We start from the raw sequence: 22,376 nt of genomic DNA on the forward strand, positions 1-22,376 counted from the left end.
GACTCTCAAGATGTATAATGATGAAAGTGTGGCTAATTATTTTCTTCGGGTAGATGAGATTGTAAATTGTATGAAAAATTTGGGTGAAGAAGTAAAGGAGTCTCTAGTAGTTCAAAAGATTCTAAGATCATTATCCCCCAAGTTTGAATCCAAAGTATCTGCAATAGAAGAAAAAGAAAATCTCCGTGTTCTTACTATGTCTCAGCTACATGGAATTCTAACTGCTTATGAAATGAGAAAGGGAGGACCATCAGACAGAAGGGAGGCTGCTTTTAAAGCATCAGGCAAAGAAGATTACTATGAAGCAAGCCATGATCCAGAAGAAGAGGAAGAAGAATCAAATTTTGTCAGAAATCTTCAAAGAGGTTCTGGAAGGTTCAGAGGTAAGCTACCTTTCAAATGCTTTGCTTGTGGAAGAGTAGGTCATTATGCTGCAAAATTCTCTTATAAGGATAAAGGAAAGGAACCAGTTAGATGGAACAAGAAACAAAGCGCAAATAAGAAAAGCTACTACACCCATGAAGATAGTGATGGCTTATCAAACAGTGATGAAGATGAACAAGGTAATAAATATAGGTTGTTAATGGCATTTGAAGATGATGATTATGAGGATGCTGTAGATGTGGATAACCTTTATGATGAAATTACTAGACTCAAGAGATGCATAGAAGAAAAGAACATGATTATTGATACTCTACAATTCCAAATTGATGAAAAGGAAAAACATCTTGAAAAATTAGAAGGTGAAATTGTTGGTCTTAGAAAAGAAATTGAGAAAACAAAAACTATTAATCTCAAGTTTGTCAAAGGATCTGAAACTTTGGATGAGATTATCAGTGTGCAGCGGTCTCCACTAAATAAGACAGGTTTGGGCTATAATGGAGAAACTTCTCAAGCATCCACTTCAAAAAGTTATCTTGATGCAGCAAGAAGAAATGAGCAAGAGCACAAGGAAGATCATCAGGTAAAGCAGGGACAAATGTCAAGCAGAAACTATCAGGGGCAATCCAGCTTAAGGGTGAACAAAAGCCACAACCAGCCACAGGTAAAATCTTCTCAATTTGGTTCAAGAATAGATGAAAATAGAAATTACAATCAGTTGGCTGGTAGATCCAATAATCGCAGAAGCTTCTTCAATGGACAATGCTTTTCTTGCCATAACTTTGGTCACAAAGCAGCTCAATGTGTTGCGTATAAAACAATCATGACTAGGGAAGCTCAAAAACAAAGAAGTATGACAGGGATTACAAAAATGACCTATAACAACTTTTCAGCTCTTGAAAATGAAGTTGAATGTTCTATTTGCAATAATTTTGGACATAAAGACTTTGAATGCAGAAGCAGGTTTCCGGAAAGAAAGGTACAAGAGCAGAAAAAGGAACAAGCCTCAGGCGCCAAAACATGGAGAATAAAGGAACCTCAAACAGAAAGATGTGGGATAGCATTTTATGCAGAAGGACAAGAAAATCTATGGTACATTGACAGTGGATGTTCGAAGCATATGACAGGTGATAAAGAAAAACTTGAGTCTTATTCTAATTTAGAAAAGGGAAAGAAAGTCTCTTTTGGAAATGATACTCCTGCAACTATAAAAGGAAAAGGTATTGCTCCTTTAAAAGAAGATGTTAAGGCTGGAAATGTTTTGTTTGTTGATGGATTGAAGCATAATCTACTAAGTGTCAGCCAGATGTGTGATCAAAGAACCGAGGTTATATTCAGATCAAATGGATGCCTTGTTCGTGATCTTGATACAGGTAAAACAGTTCTCAAAGGAAAGAGAACTCCAAATAATCTATACATATTTGATGAAGGACAACAACAATGCTATCTAAGCAAGAATGAAGAGCACTGGTTATGGCATCGAAGGTTGGGACATCCAAGCTTCTCACAAATAAGGAAAGCTTGCAAATATCAGGCAGTTCGCGATCTTCCAGATATCAAAATTCCTGACAACACCATATGCAGATCATGTCAGTTTGGAAAACAAACCAGAACTAACTTTCCAGAGAAAGAAGGATCAGCCAGCATGCCTCTTGAGCTAGTACATACAGATGTATGTGGACCATTCAGAAAAAGAACACCTAGAGGAGAGGAATACTTGATATTATTTATTGACGATTTCTCCAGGTTTGGTTGGTTAGGTCTTATGAAGCACAAAGATGAAGCATTCGAAAAATTCAAAACCTTCAAAGCCTTGGCTGAAAATGAATCAGGTCACAAAATTAAGTGCCTCAGATCTGACAGAGGTGGGGAATTTACTTCAAATGAATTTTTCGATTTCTGTGATGAACATGGGATAAGGAGAGAATTCTCTACAGCTAGAACGCCTCAGCAAAATGGAGTTGTTGAAAGAATGAACAGAACAATCCAACAAATGGCTCGTGCTATGCTTGATGAATCAGGAACCCCCGCAACCTTCTGGGGTGAGGCTGCACATACTGCGGTTATTATTCTCAACAAGACAAATGTCCGGGTGAACAGCACTCAAACCCCTCATGAGCTCTGGAGTGGTAAAACTCCTTCGGTAAAGCACTTCAAAATATTTGGGAGCAAATGCTATATCAAGAATACTGAGGAGCAGCTTGGCAAACTTGATCCTAGAGCAGATGAAGGCATTCTTCTTGGCTATTCTCCACATAGCAAAGCATACAAATGCTACAATAAAAGACTTGGCAGAATTGTTGACAGCATTGATGTAGTGGTTGATGAAAAGGGATATATTCCTAGGCAAATACATCGTGAAGACATCGAAGAAGATGAGAGCTACCCTCAAAGACAGAATGATGAAGAAGAAGAACCTCAAGAAGAACCTCACGAAGAAGCAGAAGAACGGACAAGAATAGAAGAAAAGACTCCATCCAGATATGTTCAGAAGAACCATCCAGAATCTCAGATCATGGGACAAAAAGAAGCAGGTATACAAACTAGAAGAACAGTTGCAGAAGCTTCAAGCTATTTGGCATTACTTTCCTCCACCGAACCACAAAATGTGAAAGAGGCATGCAAAGATGAATGTTGGGTGAAAGCAATGGATGAAGAACTTGAGCAAATCGAAAAGAACAACACTTGGGAGCTGGTTCCTAGACCAAAAGATAAGAATGTTATTGGAACAAAATGGGTCTTCAAAAATAAATTGAATGAAAATGGAGAAGTAATTAGAAACAAAGCCAGACTCGTCTGTAAAGGGTATGCGCAGCAAGAAGGAATAGACTTTGAAGAAACTTTTGCTCCTGTTGCAAGACTTGAGGCCATCCGAATGTTCCTTGCTCTCTCAAGTTTTCAGAACTTCAAAGTATTTCAAATGGATGTGAAATCAGCCTTTTTGAATGGAGACTTGGAAGAAGAAGTGTACATTGAACAGCCAGATGGGTTCATTCTTGGAAATGATCCAAATCTTGTATGCCGATTGAAAAAGGCTCTCTATGGTCTCAAACAAGCTCCAAGGGCTTGGTACTACCGGTTGGACAAATATCTTCATCAACAAGGTTTCTTAAAAGGTTCAGCAGATAGCAATCTGTATATAAAAGTTGAAAATGACAAATTGCTAATACTTGTTGTGTATGTAGATGACATTATTTTTGGCGGCAATGAAGAAGCTATGAGTCAAAGCTTTGCTTCAGTCATGCAGAAAGAATTTGAAATGTCCTTGCTAGGAGAACTGACATATTTCCTTGGTTTGCAAATCCAACAGAAGGAAGGAGGAATCTTTTTATCTCAAACCAAGTATCTCAAGCAGATTTTGAAGAAATATGGCATGGAAGATGCAAAACCAGTATGTACACCCATGGTCACAGGATGTAGTCTCAGTGCAAATGATGAATCTGCAGCAGTACATCAACCAACCTACAGATCTATGATTGGAAGTTTACTATATTTGACAGGTACCCGACCAGACATCATGCATGCATTTGGAATAGTTGGAAGATTTCAGGCAAATCCGAAGGAGACTCATCTTCAAGCAGTGAAGAGAATTTTCAAATATCTTCAAGGGACTCAAAATTATGGCTTATGGTATCCTAGAGATACAGATCTTACTCTTCATGCCTATACAGATGCAGATTGGGCCGGAAGCGTGGATGACAGGAAAAGCACAAGTGGTGGTGCGTTCTTTATGGGTCCCAGACTGGTCTCTTGGTTCAGCAAGAAACAGAGTTCAATTGCCTTGTCTACAGCTGAAGCAGAATATGTTGCTGCTGCATCTTGTTGCACCCAACTCCTTTGGATGATGCAGAATTTGCAGGATTATCAAATCACTTGTACTCCTCCAATCCCTATCTTATGTGACAACACAAGTGCAATCAGCATCTCAAAGAATCCGGTTATGCATTCAAAAACCAAGCACATACCAATCAAGTACCATTTTCTCCGGGAACAAGTACTTGAACAGAAGGTCAAGTTGGAGTATGTTCCTTCTAAGGAACAAGTTACTGATATTTTCACCAAACCGTTGCCCAGGGACACTTTTGAATACCTCAGGCAAAAGCTGGGGGTTGTTGATGCATCATCTTACTGTTGATCATCTTCCTATTGGTGGTATAGGCTCAGGGGGAGCACATAATGCATTGTTGGAATTATGGAGAAGGAGATCTTGGAAATAGCTGCAATATGTCTCTATCTCCTTCATGATGGATTTCTGGTTACAGATCTGGAGATGCATGAGCATAGGGGGAGCATACCCTTTGCCCTTGATGTCAAAGGGGGAGAATGAAGCTGAAGATTATGTGGTTGCCATCAAGTCCAAAGGGGGAGATTGTTGGCATTATGATTCAGGTGTTGTCCTTGATGGCAAACCCATTCAGGTGATAAATCAAGAAGGACGCAGGAAATATGTTCAGCAAGTGCGTCCCCGCAGGTATACCATACAGAACCCGCGTCCAGGGACGCAGGCCAGCCGTTCAGGAGGTGCGTCCGCCCAGTGCACACATTTCAAGGCAGAGAAAAGCACGTGGGGGTTTCTTGTGTGGTATCTAGCCGACGGTTTTGTGTTTCTATGGTGTCGGCTCGTGGTTTTGTTCCATGTTTTGGGGAGAAGCTTGCCTATATAAAGCAAAGGAGTTCATTTGGATTAGGTATCATTTTGGTTGAATATCTTTTGGTGAGATCTAGTCCAGATCTATGAAGGCGAATCTTCTAATGGACTGTGATCTCTATGGCGCATGATCAGATCTGTGGATCTGAGTGTTTGGGTTGGTTCTGAAGTCCTCATATCTTTTATATCTGAAGGGACGCAGGTTCAGTGAAGGGAAAGTGCGCCGGGACGCAGTACAGTAAAGGCTCAGGTGCGTCTCTGAGGCAAAGGACGCGGCGCGACTGTGTTATTGGGTGCGTCTCTGAAGCAAAAGACGCGGCGCGATAGTGTTTCTGGGTGCGCCGGTCGCAGCAAAGCATAGAGGAACAGTGCGTCGGCACGCAGAACAGTGGAAGGTAGACTGCGTCCAGTCGCAGGTCACAGAAAGAAAATATGCGTCCCTGTCTTAAGATGATCTGTTGACTGTATATTTCTGTTCATAAGGTGTTCTGGGTTATTTCTGTAATTACTGATCTGATATCTGTAGTGGACTGTATCTGTTGTATACTTGTTGATCATTTGATTCTTCATGAAAAGAAGTAGGGGGTTGTAGCTCCCTTCCAGGAGAGACTGGAAAATGAGAGAGAGTTGTAGCTCTCTGCAGGTTGCAGCCTGCGTGCTGGTAAAGGACTGCACCAGTACAAAATCATTGTAAAAAGAATTTCTTGAAAGAAGATAGAGACATATTGCAGCAGGTGGTTTTCTCCCGCATTGGGTTTCCACCTTACATCTTGTGTTCTTTGGTGTGACTGTCTATTTTCTTTATTCATGCTCATTATTTTATGGTACTGATATGCAAGAATAATTCAAAAGATCAAATAAGGAAGATTTGGTAAATTGCTTGATAATACTAATTCACCCCCCCTCTCAGTATTATTTCCAACACAGGTTCGCAGACCAAAAGGCATGTATAGCGTACACACCACTTTCACGGAAGGAAAGGGGCGTACATGTTGGAAAACTTAGTTTTTGTATGTGGTATTTGGTCCATGGTATTTTGATCCATGGTATTGGTCCAAGGTATGTTGTCCGAAATGTTGACCCCAGGTATTTGGTCCAAGGTATTGATTCTAAGTCGTTTTGGACCATGGTATTGAGTAAGACCTAAGACTATAAAAGGAGGAGAAGATCATTAGGCAAAGGCACTCATGAATTGAATATCTAATGAAGAGCAAGATCTAGAATATAGGTTATTGGGTTATCTGAATCAAGGATGAACCTGAGTGCTTAATGAAGGATAAGTTATATTGATGGGTCAAGATCTTAAGGCTTGAAGAGAAGTATCTTTGTGTGGTTTTTATCTTTTATCTGAATAACTGGTGCATGTTGTAATCTGTAAATATGATCTGGGTATAACTGATGTCTGGAATTGTTGTAAAGTTTAAATCATCATGTACAAATCTGTACGCAGGTTCACTTTAGCAAAGGCGTGTATACACGCCGGTTCTGCATATCAAAATAATGTATACGCAGTTCACCTTGAGAAAACAACGTATGTACGCAGGTTCGACACATTGAAGTAGTGTATACCTAATAAAATATGCTTTAGCTACTTCTGTTTGTTGTTGTGGTGTTCTGGGTTCTAGCTTGGGTTCTGGTTACTGTTACTGTATTCTGGTTACGGCATTTTTAGAAGTGATTGATTGATTCAGTTTTGGTTGGTGCAAAGGAGATTGATTGATGCATATATATTTGATGGATCTAGTCTCAAAATTTATGAAATGTGGTCCCTAGAAGAAAAGAGAAGGTTGTAGCCTTTTGTAGGCCAACACCTATGTACTAGTAAACACATCAGCCAATACAAGAGCTAGGGGGTTGTAGCTCCCTTCCAGGAGAAGCTGGAGAATGAGAGAAGGTTGTAGCCTTCTGCAGGTAGAAGCCTTCGTACTGGTATAAGACTGCACTAGTACAAAAATTGTAAAAAGAAATTTCTTATTAAAGAGGATAGAGACGATTGCAACGGGTGGTTTTGACCCACATTGGTTTTCCACCTTATATCTTGTGTTCATGTGTGTGATTGTCTATTCTATTTTTATTGCACCTGGTTACTGTTTATATGGTTCTAATGCACAGATTAAAGATCAACATATGATGAATTAACTAAGTTATAAGTTTGAAGGGTATATGCTAGTTACCTTAAATACAGTTGTGTATACACGCAATTTTGATTAACTAATGTAGCATATATAAATCTGAAGTGAAATATTATTGACTTGCTAATACTGATTCACCCCCCCCCCCCCCTTCTCAGTATTGTTTCCAACAACATCCGAGAATGGTATGTTCTTGTGCTCTTGTATTATTATTATTATTATTATTATTTAGATTATAAAAATTAAATAATTCTACTTCTGATTCATACCTTAGGATTTAATTAATTAAATTATCAATACTTTAGTAAGATTATTTTATTATTAGATTCACATTTTTAGGTATAGAGTTCAATCTGTCATTCCCTCTCCTTTGAATCTTTGTACTTATACATTCTCCTTGCCTCTTCTTTCTTTCGAACATTATCTTAAAGATGAATCCTCTTTTGTATTTGAAACTTTGACATATTTCAAACATCGCTGTCGAAACAAGATTTTTGTATATTGAAAAACACACCACAGAAACCTAAAATCTACCATTCTTTGGGAATACTTGCATATATACATGACTTTCATGTCATCAAATCGCATATAAATTTCGGGAAAATGTTTTTAAGATAAACTTTGGCTTCCATAGGGGAAAGGGATGTTTCCATATTCAATAAATGGATCTCATGTTAAGTGAGGAAAAATTTGCTATAACATTTGAGTATTCTAATTTTCAATTAATACAATACCTTTTCAAGCATGATGAAATCATTCTTGTTTGTATGGATACGGATTTGGTAATGTAGCTACTATTGTTTTCCTAGTATTTGGTTTGAGGAGGTAAGGACCCTTTCATAAGACAAGTATTGTTGTATTATATAAGTTTTCATAGATTTTAGTGTCAACTTTAATCACATTAGGAAGTTTTTTTATTGATTAATTTATTCACAAATTATAACCATTACTTTCCAAGACTGTTCTTCAACATCCAATTGGAAATTGGACTTTGTGATAAGTAAATTCCTTAGAATTATTTCCTTTGAAGATTCAAATCACCCTTTCAAAATTTGGTGATGAGAGATTAATTATATTTTCTTTTTGTTAGAAATTATTGTTCAATTGGGTTGTGTGAATTCAACAATTATTAATGTAATACATTTTATAATTAATTACCAAACATATACCTTCATTTTGTTGGAATTAATTTCATCTTCAGTAGTGAATAACCTTATAGCTTTTTAATGTACTTATCTTGACTTCATAGTGATAGAAATACTCTTAATGAGCTCGAATAAATAATTATGATTATTAATATGAGTATGAACACATGTAGTCTGGAAAGGCTTTGTATTTCAATTCTTCCAAATTAGTGTGATTTATTCCAAGGTGTGATTTAATTTTCAACAAGTGTGATTTCAATTTCAGCAAGTGAGATCTCAAATTCGTTGGCAAGAGTGATTTCAATTGCTACATATTTGATTTCAATTTAACAAGAGTGATTTCAATTCTTCCAAGTGTGATCTTCATTTTAAGCACATAACAAATATTTATTCTCATTGCAATAGTAGCTTTCCTTCCATTATCAATTTGTAGACTCTTTCTAATACCACTAGTACAAAATGGCTAATTAATTACTAAAAAAATGACTAAAATTTTACATATAAACAACCATTTTTTAGTGGGTGACCAATAGTAGCTAATTTATAGTATCTTATAACGCGACCAACTTTTAGTCGTTTTTAGCTTAGTCATTAATAGTTGTCTCAATTTTATCATCTAGTAGTATATTTAGTCATAAATTTGCTCATTAGTTTAGTCATTTATTTAGTCATTAATTGTCGCAATTAATGACCAAATATACAACAAAATATATTACTATATGATTACCTAAGAAAACCAATTAATGTCCAAAGAAATATGACCAAAAAGTTGGTCGTGTTATAAGATATTGTAAATTAGCTACTAATAGTCATATATATGCAAATTTTAGTCATCCTTTAAAACCAATTAATGACTAAAGAAATATGACTAAATTTTAGTTATGTTATAAGATACTATAAATTAGCTACTGATAGTCGTATATATGCAAAATTTAGTCATCATTTGTAATCATAAATTTATCATTTGCATTAGTCATTTATATGTTTTTGTCAGTTTCATATTCATTATATAAATGACTAATTTAGTAGTTTCGATTCATTTCATTCATAATCATTATAAATGACTAATTTAGTCATATATTCATTTTATTTGTGTTCATCATTTATCAATATTAACTATTAATTTAGTAGTTTTAAATTGATTTATGTGTTCATTATTAATCAACATAAATTAATTAGTATGATTTTGCGACTAAATTAAAACAAATGGCATACAATGTGAATGTTCATCTAATATAATAACACAAAGTTACAAATGTAAATTACAAGACTAAATAATATCAAGTGCAAATAAAAATAATTTCAACTACATAAATTTTATTATATAAAATTTCAAGTATTACAATATGAGCTTCCAACTTAATATTGGTTGGACTGCAATTTACACATGAAATATTGTTTCATCATTTCAAAACATTATCACTATGTTGCCAAGGCATTGCAAGTGAATTCACCAACTCTGAAGACTTGACCACCAGTCTCTATGTTTGTGTCTTATGCAAGATATTGGCTCTAAGGGTATCACTAGACCGGTTCTTTTCTATCTTATTTTGCATTTGTCGCTCCACTGTTATTATTCTCCTCTTTCTTCAATTTATTCTTCTTACCATCAATATTGAATTCCTCTCCTGAAAATGAAATAAAATATAATTCAGAGTACAAGACATGAAAAATGATGAATACTTGAATATAAACTAAAGTAGACTATAAAAGATTTATACGACATATACCTTAACATCAACAATGTCAATGTCATTTTACCCCATAAAAGCAAGAAACTCAAACAAGTTTTCTTCAATTGAAGATAGTGGCCCTTATGTGGCCATATGACCTATTTAAACAAAGCAAATAAAACATCACCATAGAAAAGAATAACTTTGTAACTTATTTATATTCAATGCTCAGAGAAAGGTTAGGCACAATCATGCCAACAAAGTTACATGTTAAAAAGCTTATGTTGTACATAACTTGTTAAAACAAATAAATTGAGTTGTGATGTTTAACCCTTGTTGTTTTATTTGCCACAACATTTCATTCTCTAATATGTGAACTTGGTCAAGTATATAGACAACCTGTGCTCAAATAACAACATGAAAGTAAAAAAAAATTAAAAGTCATGAAAATATAACACAAAACAACTAAAAGGATTTCAATTAATATCATGTAATACTAAACTCATCTTCAAGCTTTGGATGTTTTTTAAATGGACATGATACCAAGTATTTTCAATTTCATAGTTAAAATACAAAAAAAAATCAAAAGAAACATTCAAAATACAATCAAATAATAAAGAGATGATATCATGGAATGAATATTGCAATTATAAGAAATTTGTTTACCTATCCGTTAGTGTCTTGTCTAGCATTACTAAATCATTTTCTTGCCCAAAATAACCATGAGGTGAAAGAATCACAACACTAAAAACCATAGAAATCCCTACTAGAAACATTTCCAAAGTCAATGGCTTAGATGCCTGAAGGGTCTCCAACAACAAATGAATCATATCGAAGACATGCTCTGCATTGTCTCCCCGTCCTTTTTCTAATCCCATTTCCTGTAACCTGCCCACACCATAGTCAAGTTATAACAATCAAATGAAGGCATAAAATATATATCCTTTGCTTAAAATATATATCCTTTGCACAATCAAAGGAAAGCATAAAATATATATCCTTTGCATATGTAAATGTAGTGTTAAATTAAAATTCCTATATTTGGGAGTGGTTGCAATGAAAAATATTTTCAAAGGATATGTTGATGAATGATGTAAGTAGAAGCATCCATTATCCAACATATCCAATGGAATTTTCAAAAAAAAGAATAGCATCTTATCAAGAAATAATGCAAATTACGACACTGACACCATGCAAAACATTTCGATATGCCACGATGCAAAACTTGTAGATATGATTGGTGATATGCCATTTAAGTTGTACATTAATCTATAATACCTCAAAAATGTCAGCTACAAATTTGCAGCACTTGATTTGAATTCCCTCTCTCACCAGATATTTCGACATTTGATTTTCTTCTTCAAAATGTATGATGATCATCAAGAATGAGTTTTTTAAAAGAACCTTCCTTGCCTATACTACCACTATATGATATCCCTTGTCATAATTTATCGACCTCCTCGAAGCTTAGGCCTTTCATCTCAGGAACAAAAGTAAGGACAAAAAGGAATGCAACCCCAACAATTGCTGCAAATACTATAAATGTTTTAGATGTGACCAATACATCAATCAAATATAGGAATCTCTCTGAAACAATTAGATTAAATATCTGACAAATTATTGCAGCAATGCCTCCGCACATACTTCTATATTTTGAAGTAGAAATTTTGGAATTGACTATCCATGGAGATGGTCCCCTGTCAGGTGAGAATAAAGTTATATATAAAACCAAGCCACAAACAACATGCCAACCATAACCAAGAGCGAAAATGATGGGAATAGTATTACTCAGATGTTATCCTTTTTATTAATGAGATCTGAGGGCATTATTTATGCCAGAGCCCCTAATACATCACCCAACCTTATCGTTTTTTCGACATGACATATGGGTTGGGAAAACCCAAGCAAAAATGGGACCCTAGTATGGAAGGCCTCGTACTCCATTGAAGTCAACAGTAAACGAAGGCCATGTTAGCTATATAGAGCTACTAAAATAATGAGTTTTAAATCCTATATGATCTTTAAATACCTAACACTTGCAACAGTACCCCTACTAAGAAGGCTTGAAATTCGAAATAGTTTAGGGAGATGGAAAGGGTTTAAAGCCATAAGGACATAATCTTTATTTTCTTGATCATGCTATCGAAACGAGATATATTTCAACAGAGGTAGTCTCATGGAAGCTCAACACTGAAATTTGTGAACAAAAATAATGTGTTTACACTCAAGAAGTTAATTCAGGTAATATTGCTACTATCTATAATTTGTTGAAGGGACATCATTGGGATATGTTGGAGGAATTATCATCTGAATTGATTCCATGTGTTGTAATTCAAGTATTGCTTGAAATCCAAGATAATGTTGGATTGGCATTGCAATTCTTCAACTTGTTAGAAAAACAACATATTATTCAACAAACTATACAAATTCACTTAACTCTTATTCATATATTGATAAGGGAAAAGTTGTACAGTGATGCACAGGTTGTAATGGATCATTTTGTTATTACTTGCAAGGATCAATCCTAAATTTCAAACATTTTTTGGGCATCAATTTCTACATATTTAGGTTATTCGGTACCTATATTCCTTTAAAAGTTGAACAAGACTTGTGCAAAATGTCAAATGATGCTAGAAGTTGCTGACATATTACAAGTATTTGCAAGTGACGTTCATTGTTGCAATATGCTTCTTAAATCTTTAGATCATATGGAACAACTAGAATTAGTGATGGAAATATTTAAAGAATTGTAAGAAAGGGTATTTTGTCCAAGTACTAACACTTGGAATTATGTTTTTGAAACTTTTTGTTATAGGGGTAAGCTACCAAAAGCCCCCAAAATTATACAAGCCATCCATCAAACAGGTTGCGTTCCTGAATTTTGTACCTATGATTTACTCATTGATGGATACTACAAGGAAAGTAGAGTGTTAGAAGCTCTTGATAGTGTGAATTATCTCATTTCACAAGGAGGCTTTGTGCCTCAAATAAAAACTTACAATGCATTTATCAAAGGTCTCTGCAGGATAAGTAATTTGAAGGATGTCAACTACCTCCTACAACAAATTCATCAAAGGATATTGAAACCAAGCTTCGAAATTTATACAATTTTAATTGAAACTCATTTGCTGAAGGGAAGCATTAGACATGTTACATAACTACACAATAAAATTCTAGAACATGGTCTTCTCCTTGACATAGCTAACTACATCTCATTCATTAGCATACTTTTTAACCTTGGAATGGTAGAGGAAGTGAATAATCTTTCTTTCACATGTTAGACTGGGGATTAGTTCCTACATCAACAATTTTCTCTATAGTTGTGGAGATCAACTACCTTAAGGGAAATGTTGAACAACTAAACATAATCCATGATGACATTATTAGAAAATGTATAGTATTGAATGTGTTAGAAAATTATATATTACATAGCAATGGAACACATAAAATATTGCAGAAATATAAACACAGAAAATGCATAAAACAAGAGAGACACAGATATATGTGGTTCACCCAGTTTCGGCTACATCCACGGAGAAACAGCCAGTCCTTCTTTTATTATATTATCCAGCAAACTAAAGAGATACAACCTACAGCAGATCCGTTGTAACTCCCTCTTCGCTCTCAATCTCCTCTCTCAGAATATAGATATGATATCTATATATGCAATACAATTCCCTCATATATAGTGAGGGGTTGACTTCTAGGGAAAAAAACCCTAAACTAAACATAAATTCTACCGTTAGATCATCCGCCTAATGAACGGCCCAAATTGACTAGAAATTACTATACTTTTACAAGGCAATTTTAAATCTATTTTTAGCTTCAGGGGCACTGCCCCCGAACCCTCGACGGGGGACCACTGGCCCCTGGAGCCCCCAACCAGGGGGGATCGGCCTCCCTGCGTAGAGGGGTGTACAATCTTCCTAGGTTATACATCCAGCTGAAACCTTTGAATATAGAAGACAATCAGGCTCCACACCCGACAGAATGTTGCAACTTATACTACACTGATTGAACGATTGTATAAAGGAGGGAAAATGGAAGAAGCAAATGAATGGTTTAATGAAATGTAGGAAAGGGGTTTGTCTCCCAAAAAAAGTAGTTATGTCAAGATTATATATGGCCATTGCCAGAGTGGGAATTCAAGGATGGCATTGAAGTTGTTGGAGGAAACAATTCACAAAGGTTTTCCTCCTCCTGCCATATCTATCTACGAAAAGGTTGTTGGTGGGATTAGGAGGATGGAGAGATTCAGGAAGCTCATAATATTTCTATTCAAATACTAAAGAAAGGTCTCATACTCCAAAAAAGTTATTTATGCCACACTAAGTCTTGGGCACTTGTGGGAAGGAAGTATTCAAGAGACTTTGGTTCTAATGGATGAAATGATTGCAAAAGGCATTGTTCCAAAATCAGGCATATGCATACTATTCATTACTCAACTTGCATGCAAAGAGAAAAAAATGCAGCTGATAAACTTTTTCACTGCATGATCAATAATGGGTTGCAACCCATTGTTTCAAATTATAACATGTTAATTGATGGTTATTGCAAGGAAGATAGAATGCAGGGAAGCTTTAAAAGTGTAAGAGAAGATGGTCAAAAAGGGTTTGGCTTCTAACATTAATAATTTCAAGATACTCATCAATGGGTTCTGTGTAAAAGGAGAGTTGGAGGCAACTGAACGAATCTTGGACAATATGCTAGATAGGGTGTTGAATCCAGTTGTTTCTATTTACTATGATGTTATCCATGGCTATTGCAGGAGTGTAAAATTAGAGGAAACATTTAGAATTAGGGATAACATGTCAGTTAAAAGCATAAAACCTGATGTGGACACTTACAACGCACTTATCTATGAAATTTTACACTTCTGACAAAAATAGTTAATGGGAGAGGAGGGAACTCAAATCAGTTACCAGTGATAAGTTATTGATGACACACACAAGTTAAGATATCTCCTTGATAACTCCAACTTCTATATGTTGAGTTCTATGTTTGTAATGATGCGATTAAATGTGTTATGGGAAAGTATTTTCATTTTTTCCATACAAAGGGAATTATGACAAAATAATCGATCTATGGATAACATTCATGAAATACGACAATAGCTTTTGATCGGAAATTCTGAGAAAATTATATTTTGTTAAAAAATGTATGGAAATGACTACCTAAAGGTGGGATCAATCACAAGTGTGTCTCATGAGTGGGATACTTATTAAGTGTTGCAGTACCAACTTTTAGCATTTACTAGTTTTCCACTAAAAGATTTCCTAAAAACAACGAGGACATGCCTTACTTTCGGTGTAGTTTATCTATTAGATAAAATAGACTTCTTTCCTACCATTTTTTTTGCTGCCTCTGGCAATCTGACACCCTCAAAACCATTTCCATCCTGACCCTTCCACCATATTCGTTCTGTCTCCGTCCCACAGTCAATGTCCTTACATTAATGCTATGAGGTTACAGATTTCCAAGTAACCTCCCGGAATTCAAATGGGAAGCAGAGGATTTCCCCTCTTACTCCCTTGTTTCTTTCCTTTCCTCTCCTGTCTACAGCGCTCTGCACCTTCTTCAGATCCAATGGTTTCATGGTTTCACAGATGAAAAGGTGTAGTGTCTCTGCTCCAAAATAATTTAATTCTTCCAGTATGTACCAGGACATGTTGACATGTATCAGGATAAAGCAGGACCAGTTCACTTTGGGCAGTGTTTTGGCTATGTGTGCTAAGCATGCAGTGCTACAACAAGGTAAGGAGGTCCATGCCCACTTTATACCTAGATTTGGATCAAGAGTTATCATGGGGAGTGCCCTTGTTGACATGTATAAAAAATGTGAGGATGTAGAGGATTCACTAAAGGTTTTTGAGGACATGCTTGAAAGAAATGTGGTTTCATGAAATGTCATAATTATTGGATGTGCTCAACATGGATGAGGTATAGGGGTTCTCAAATTGTTTAGGTATATTATGCAAGTAGTAATATGTACCGATCTTGTCACCTTTATTACACCATATCCTCCTGAGAGGACTGCACCCTAATTTAATAGTGATACCTAGTCGTTGCATCTAATGTGGAAAACACAATATTGATAGCTCTTGTTCCCTCTGATAGAAATCCAAGTTCTTATTGCAAGACTAGGCAAGAGAAACTTCCATCCCACGAGCTACAAATAGCCTCACAGATGGTGCATCCTAATCAAGACTGCCCCTTGCAAATCCCTGCAAATTCGAGTAAAATTTCAAATTTGAATCATGAAAATAAGCTCTTTCAGACCAATTTTTTAGTTCATTACTGCATGAAATACTACTAGACACATCAAAGTTGGCTAAGAACACATAAAAGCACCACAGTAGTAATCAAATTATATTTTTTTCACAATAAATATATTTTTTATAAGAAAATGTTGCAGTCAAGCCAAACATCTTAGTAATACAAAAAAGAAAATTGGTAGCCATAGCCGAATGTCCAAAATGAAAAATTATAGTCCCTCAAACCATATGGTCAATCTTCCCTTATCCAACCTCTAGTGGACTTACAAGTGTATTTCCTTGCATATATAAAACTGGAAAAGAAAAATACTAGTTTCCATGCATACTACAGGCATGTGATTATTTCTTCTCCTTTGGCTCACTTTCAACAGCCCTCCAATTGCCTCTCTTTCCCGATTGCAGCAACAAGGCTGACCATATATGTAATTTCAGCCATTACCATATTTTGAACATGCTAAATACCCACTTGATTTTCTTCTTTCATATTCATTTACATCCTGAAAAATATCCAAACTAAAACTAGCTAAAATTGAATCAACTGTAGTATCCATTTAAACAATTGCTAAATATCTAGGAGCAATATAAACACCCAGTGGGAAAAATAAAAATCCCCAATTTACAAGTAATACCTAGTTGTTGCATCTAACGAGGAGCACACAACATTGATAGCTCCTATTCATTTTGCATAAAAACCTGAGTTCTTGTTGTAGGACTGAGAAACAGGAAATTCCATCCCACGAGCTACAACCAACCTCACAAATGATGCATCCTGATCAAGACTGCCACTTGCAAATCCCTGCAAATTCAAGTAAAATCTCAATTTTGAATCATGAAAATAAGCTCTTTCAGAAGAAATTTTTAGTTCATTACTACATCAAATACTAAGACACATCTAGGTTCTCTAAGAACACATACAAGCATCACAATAGTAATCAAATTATATTTTTTCACAATAAAATATATATTTTTATAAGAAAATGTTGCAGTCAAGCCAAACATCTTTGTAATACAAAAAAGAAAAGTAGTAGCCATAACCGAATGTCCAAAATGAAAAATTATAGTCCTTCAAACCATATACTCAATCTTCCCTGATCCAACCTCTAGTGGCCTTACAAGTGTATTTCCTTACATATATAAAAATGGAAAAGAAAAATACTAGTTTCCATGCATACTACAGGCATCTTCTTATTTCTCCTCCTTTGGCTCACTTCCAATAGCCCTCCAAGTGCCTCTCTTTCCCGATTGTAGCAACAAGGCTGACCTTATATGTACTTTCAACCATTACCAGATTTTGAACAAGCTGAATACCCCTACAATTCTCCAAATGACCAAAGATATAGCCACAAATGGACTTGAATCTTCAAGAGGGGGATATGACAATTTCTAGAGGTAAATCAAAATGGGCCACAATTCTTCCAACCATATGTTGTAGAGACCATAGATGTCCATTGAACTCCAAATAATTCCTATAGTGAATCCCAATGAATGCATCACTTTTTTGACAATCCCATATTTCCAACATGTGATTGTTGTGTCCATTGCACAAGAGTCCCTAACACAATTTTTTTTCAGAAAATGCTTCTCATACTCTTCCTTCCATTTTCTTTTCCACGTAATATATTTCTCAAAGTAACCCACTATAATTTTTCCTTCATTCTGAGGATGTTACACAGGGTAAACCCAATTCTATGAAGCTCAAAGCTTTCCCACATCACTTGCAAGAATAGAACCTGAGTGGGAAGGATAACATCATAATGCTCTATCAAAGAATGGTGGAATTCATCATACTACACTGCACCTCCACTATTTCTTTTGCATGTGCTTCACTCCTCTTTTTACCCTACCATGCTCAGAAAATTCACAAGCAAAATTCTTGCAATGGTGGTAAGCCATTGTCACAGTCCCAACAATCTAAACATACAGTAAACCACCATTCTATCTCCATTTCTCATGCCAAAGGTCAAAGCCTAAAGTAGAGACAAATAAGTCAAACAAAATCCTAATTCCCTATCGAACAAGCCCACACACCCATTTCTTGCACTTGGAGAGGGGGTCAAAGCCCAAATCAAGGGAGCATAATGCAGTCCTCATCCCAATTCCTAGCCAAATAAACCCACAAGTGGCACTTGACTCCTCCAATGTAGCCTTCATAAACACCTATGAAAAAGCTGTGAGGAAGAACAACAAGGGGTGATATTGGTGTATTAACTTACTACCATATCAAAATTTACATGATTTTATGTGTGTTTAAATGAGGGCTCACCCTAAGATTCAAATTAATTCATGGGGATAGATGGATAGTATGGCCCCATTTGAATCACACACCCGTCTGCAACCTAGTTCCCTTGTTAGTCTACTTGTCCACGACCTTGTTTTGCTTTCATGGGACATTAAAAAATTCAAATTTTTTCAAAGTATTTAACCTCTACTAGAATTCTTTGTGCTAGCCTATATAGATTGAAATTCTTCGAAATCCTTTTGATATATTGATGTTTGAATTATTGAGGGGTCCCCACCATTGTAGCTATATGGACCCCTTTATATTTTAAGATTAAGAGACCTTTGTATAATTCCAAGGCTTCCACCTCATTATTAGTTGATATCCTTTAAGGTTGAAGATACCCTCCCCACACCTACCTCCCTAATAGTAATCAAATTATAACATGTAACAATAGACCTCATCTATGGAGAACAACATGAACAAGTTTTATTTTTCAGCACGTAAGCCAACATACCACCCCTTTGTTGTTTCACTGCAGTTGGTTTTTTCCTTTGCTTATCTCTGTTGGGTGGTTGAAGTTTCTTGGCTAATGTTGGTTAGGGTTTGAGCTTATCCTCTGCTGAGATTTTGACTCACCCTCCCACATCCATGGACAGGCACATCCCAATCCTTATCTAGAAGAGGCCAGAGCTAAAGTGATGAAGAAGTGGGGTCTACCCCCATTGTCCATGGCAAGAGATTTTCAAGTTGCAGGACTATAGGTTACCCTAGAGAAAGAAGGGTTCCCCCTGGCTCAAACAATGGAGAAGATATTGATGAAGACATTGAGAAGTCAGTCTTTGGGAAAGGAAATCCTCCTTATTTCAAAGTGGGCAACAAACACCCACATTCATCCTTCAACTACAATCACTCAAGAAGCCTACACGAGGTTGCTAGGCTAGATGAGGAGGCACGACAAGATGACAAAGGAAAGGGTCTGGAAGGCATCCCTCCCTCAAATTTTTTGTTGAATGATCCTAGGAACACGAGACACTTACCTAATGGTAGAACACTTTGGACATGATGTGGCACATTAGATATTTTTTGGCTCTTGTCTTGATGCAAGAAGTTCATAGACCTTCTTAAAGATCTATTTTCATATCTGGAGCTGACATTCACAACTCTTTCCAAGGGGATCTCCAAGCAAACCTGCAACCTGCATACTCTCTCAAGTGAAAGTGCTCCTTGCTCAGTTGCATGACAAGGGAAAGGTTGGAGAATAGGTGGACCAGTAGTAATCCAACCCATATGAACCCCTTATTTCCACTGGCTAGTGTCATAGTATGTTATGACAACCTAGATTACTATCAAATGCATGTCAATAACAGTACAATTTATATTGTTTCCTATGTTACTAGTTCCAATGTCACCCTACAATTTAGTATGGTACATAGTCTTGATAGACTCTTGCATGTTAGTAATCATACAAACTATTGGTAGACTCTTGCATCCTGGAATCAACAGATTGATGATATTCTAATTATTCTCAGATTGATAATCAAATTATGAGGGAACTTGCAATGAAATCATAAAGATTTGAAAATGAAGAACCACTAAAAATGAAAAAGTTGTTTTGAAAAACAAAATAAGACTTGTCGATATAAAAAAATTTAAACAAGTTAAAGAAAAAATTAATATGCAATGAGTGATTCACAATATAAACCTTGTAAACATAACCCCCATATCATCAATAACCTAATAAGCAACATCAAAGAATCAGTAAGATTATTTTCCTGAATGACATCAACAATATTCTCCCACTACTTAGGAGTTAGATCAATTCTAGTTGAATTGTGAGCACAACAATGAAGCAACACAAAACAACCACTTGGTGCAGGCTGAAGGAAGTTGAGAAACTATCAGTCTCCTCTACTAACAAAAAATTAACAGTGCATTTACCAATCATCTCTCTGTGAAAAGATCCAGGAACAAAAATGTTTCTTACCTTGATGTTTGTAATCACCCCTTCAAATATAGTCCTATAGTTTTAGGATCATAGTATCAATATTCTAACCATGGAACCCCAACATCATTGGAAAATTTATTGTGATTCCTTGGTCAAAATCAAACTAGAATCAAATAGTTTCATATAGATCAAATATTATTTTGCATCAAAATGATTAAAAATGTTCAATTGTAAGATGGTCATGAAAACTCTAAATACATAACTTATAGTTCAGTATCACAACTCTAAATACATAACTTAGAGTTCAATATCACAACTCTAAATACATTACTTAGAGCTCAAAATATAAAATATAACAATTACCCCAAGTTGGAGAAGAAATCAAGACTTGTGCTCCAGGGAAATATCTTTGAATAAAGGTAGCAGCGAGGCGAAGAGAACCAGTTCCTGAAAGGCCTTGGATAATAGCCACTTGGATAAGCATCAACAGGGTATTATGTAAATTTAATTCCACATACACAAGCACAAAATATCATCATCCTAACACACACATCACAGAAGCACTATAATGCTAGTATGAAAAACGGGATCTATGATACAAACCTTCACTACCATCTCTTAGGTGATCTACATAGATACAAATATCCTTTTCCTAACATAGTCTGTATAAGGGAAAATATTGTACCACCCATCTCAACTTTCCACACCCACCCTACTCTGTCCATAATAATTCAGAGACAACATATAGTCCTTGCTTGGTTGCATTATTGTTAGCTCCCACCAACAATTCCACAATAGCCTTCTTAAAAGCAGCCAAACCTTCAATAGGGAGACAAAGCATAACAAGATAATGTCAAATATGTAAAAACTTAAAATGATTCCTATGGAAAGGGTGCAATAGTTTCTTCACTAAAACCACATGCATACCTCTTCATTGTCTCCCTTCTCCAACATCAGATTCTCTGCCTACAAAATAGAAGCAGTGATAAGAAGGATTCCAATTGATAATATAAATCTAAAAGAGCCCTCAAAATGCTATAAACTAAGATAAAGACCTCAAAAGCTTTATACTATTCAATGCAGATTAGCTAAAAGAAAAAAGAATTCAATGACACCTTTTCACCACATTGAGCACACAGGGTTGAAGATCTTCTATTTTGTAAGCTCCAACACCAAGATTAAGCTTCAAATCACTTATTTGTTTTAAAGGATTCTAAAACACACAGAATTGGATCTGGAGAGCCATGTTAATTCTGCTCACAATCTGTACAGAAAATCATTCTATTAGGGAAAAAACTCCACCCATGGGAACAAATTTCAATTAAACTTGCTTTATATCAATATACTATGGAAAATACAGTTGGTGGAAGCAATGCATTTAAATCAATAGATATGGAAATACAATTACATGTTTGAGAAACTCATTCAAGAACCTCAGATACATTACAGGTCTTATATTTCTTTCTTAATTAAGAATAATTTTAAAAATACTGCTAATTTGAAATAACATAACTCAGAAACCAGCAAAGATAAATTTCGAATATCACTTCCAAGCAAAAGTATTTCCTATCACTGATCTATTTGACATTGATCACCTCAACAAATTTCTTCACTAACAGCTGATTTTATCATGATAGAATAATATTTTTAATCGCAAGTATCTTAAATTCACTTTTTTATTCATGAAAAATATTTGAATTCTTTAAGAAATCATCTTACGCAAGGTACCTTAAATAAATTTCATGATATTCTTTTGCCATGAGACTTTACCAATGCTTTATATTTGATTGAGTGATTATGAATGTAAATATTGCGATCCTGAGTCTACTCTATAAGAGCCAATAAAATTGTAACAAGACAAGACCTATGCTATCACCATGGCTGAATAGTCACCATCCCAGCCACACCACATGGAGTAAATGCTATTTTTAAAACTGGAAGATGGCATTCACCCAT

At 35.6% G+C, this 22,376-nt stretch overlaps 1 pseudogene; it reads right to left on the bottom strand.

Moving 5' to 3' along the window:
- LOC149174803 (aspartate aminotransferase, chloroplastic-like) overlaps positions 1-22,376 on the bottom strand; it is a 119,107-nt pseudogene extending 96,731 nt beyond the window's left edge.

This window comes from Pinus tabuliformis, chromosome 4_1 (genome assembly GCF_031772625.1).
Source record: "Pinus tabuliformis cultivar Carrire ecotype Pingquan chromosome 4_1, CPIR1, whole genome shotgun sequence".
NCBI lineage: Eukaryota > Viridiplantae > Streptophyta > Pinopsida > Pinales > Pinaceae > Pinus > Pinus tabuliformis.